Below are 2359 nucleotides of genomic sequence, written 5' to 3'. Positions count from 1 at the left end.
TTTTTCAATCTCATTTACATTTCTGTTTTTAGATCTGATTCAATCCAAGTTATCTTCTACTTCTCTGTTCGTTGCAATTCACTTTTCCTTGTTTAAATTCTGCAAATCCAATTCCCAATTCCCTTTACAATTCAAGCCATTTACATTTCTTGCAATTTAAGATTCTGCAATTTACATTTCTTACGTTCTAAGTTTCTGCCATTTAATTTCTTGTTTTTTAAGATTCAACACTTTAAATTTCAGTTCTCTTTACTTTCATGCAATTTACCCACTCCCTTTACTTTCTCTGCAATTTAAATTCTGCAAATCACAAATCTCTCAACCAAATCTTGATTCGCTTGACTAAATCAACCACTAAGCTAAAATTGCTCAATCCTTCAATCCCTGTGGGATCGACCTCACTCCTGTGAGTTATTATTATTTGATGCGACCCGGTGCACTTGCTGGTTAGTTTTGGGTGTTTTGGAGAAATTCGTATTTCCACAAAAAATACCCACCAAGTTTTTGGCGCCGTTGCCGGGGATTAATTAGATTGACAATGATTAAGTAAGGTGGTGGTTTAGATTAAGCACTTTTTCTTTATTTTTGTTAATTTCTAACTTGCACACTAACTATTTGAGACTTTGTCTCTACTAACTCTCACTGCACTCAAACTACAGAGTGCTCTGTGTATCTTTGCTGTTTTGGTTGTATGACATGAACCAGGAAAGAGTTCTCCACCTCTGGAATTTCTGAAGAAGGACATCAAAAAAAAATGGAGGAGACCGGAAGGAAGTCCATGGTGAGAGGAGAAAATCAAAGGCAACAAGATTTTCAACCTCCATGATCAAAGAATGGAGGATGTCAAGCTAATGACAATAAAAGAGCACTTGTTGGGAGGCAACCCAACCCGAGGTAGTTTTCTTTTCATAGCTATTTTAATAAAAAGGTTAATTAGTTTTATCTATATTGCAAGAAGCTAAGTTTGGTGTTGCACACCAAAACAATATAAGGGAGAATGAAGGATTCTAAGTTTGGTGTTCCACCAAAATCTCATTTAAAACATATTCTCACCTTCTGCATAATGCTAGCTTCAAGTAGCTAGATAAACTAGTTAACTATTTTGCTATTCTTTAGTTTTCAGTCTTGTCACTTTTGAAAAAGAAAAAGAGTTTTACAAAGAAGGATTGAGGAATTAAACAATTTTGAGGAAAGCAAAAGATTAGGAAAAGTGGTGGTTCTAGTTGTATGATTGTGTATTGAGGTTGCATGCTTGTGAAAACTTGCATGGGAGCTCATAGGCAGGACATGAAGTTCAAAGAAGTATTGTGGAGATTCTCAAAAATCAATTGATCCAAGAAGCAGCAAACAAAACCAAAGAAAAAAAGAACATGGCCCAAGGCTCTGAGCATCAATTACTAGGCAGAAAAAGAAAGAAGAAACAAAACTCAAAGAGTTGTTAGCCTAGTAAATGCTTGTGGTTGAGTTGTGTCAAAGAAAGAGGCTTGAGCAAGTAAATCCTTAGGGGTGCTTTAACACCTAATACCTTAAAACCAACTGGTTTAGGAGTATTGATTGAAAGCTTATCTAAAGAGCCGCTTTGAGACATGACACTTAGAGTCGAGGCCAAAGCAAAGAAACTATAAGCTGCTTCAAGGTGATTACATACAAAGAGATCTCCATGATACCATTTGGATGAAAATCCTAGGACCTAAGACTCCCAATATGTGAGGACTAGTGAGCACTGAAGCCCTTGCATGAGCATATGATTTAGAGTTTACCCCACTGTCACTTAATCACTTCACTCACAGGACTTTACAAGTTGTTCTTCAATCCGTCTTAATTGAAAGAACCTATGAGCATAATTCATTTCTTACTTGGGGACAAGCAAGCTTTAAGTTTGGTGTTGTGATGACAAGTCATCTTAGCCTAGTTTCACTAGCCTTTTTCTTTTGTTTTCAATTGAATTATGCACTTTCTTGAGCCATAAGCAAGCCAATTGGGTAGATTTTCATGCTTCCTTTGATTTAATCAACCATAGATGAATTAATGCAATTTCATGAGGTTTTATGCTATAATTGTCACATATTATGAAAGAATGAATATCTCATGATTTTGAGCATAGCTTTGATGTGTTGGTTGATTAATGATAGGTGAAGAAAGCTTGAGAAAGGTTGAAGCAAGAAGGAATGGCTAGGAGGAAGAGAGGACAAAAAGTTTGAGCAAAAGTTTGCCTCAAACTTTTGTGCAAACTTTTGGGCAAAAAGCTGGACCAAAAGTTTGCCTCAAAATTTTTGGAATCACAAATCAACACCCTGGAGAGCAAAAGTTTGCGCCAACGTTTGCCTCAAACTTTTTGGCAAACGTTGGCGCATGAACA

This window comes from Arachis ipaensis, chromosome B05 (genome assembly GCF_000816755.2).
Source record: "Arachis ipaensis cultivar K30076 chromosome B05, Araip1.1, whole genome shotgun sequence".
Taxonomy (NCBI): Eukaryota; Viridiplantae; Streptophyta; class Magnoliopsida; order Fabales; family Fabaceae; genus Arachis; species Arachis ipaensis.
This window is presented reverse-complemented; position numbering follows the sequence as displayed.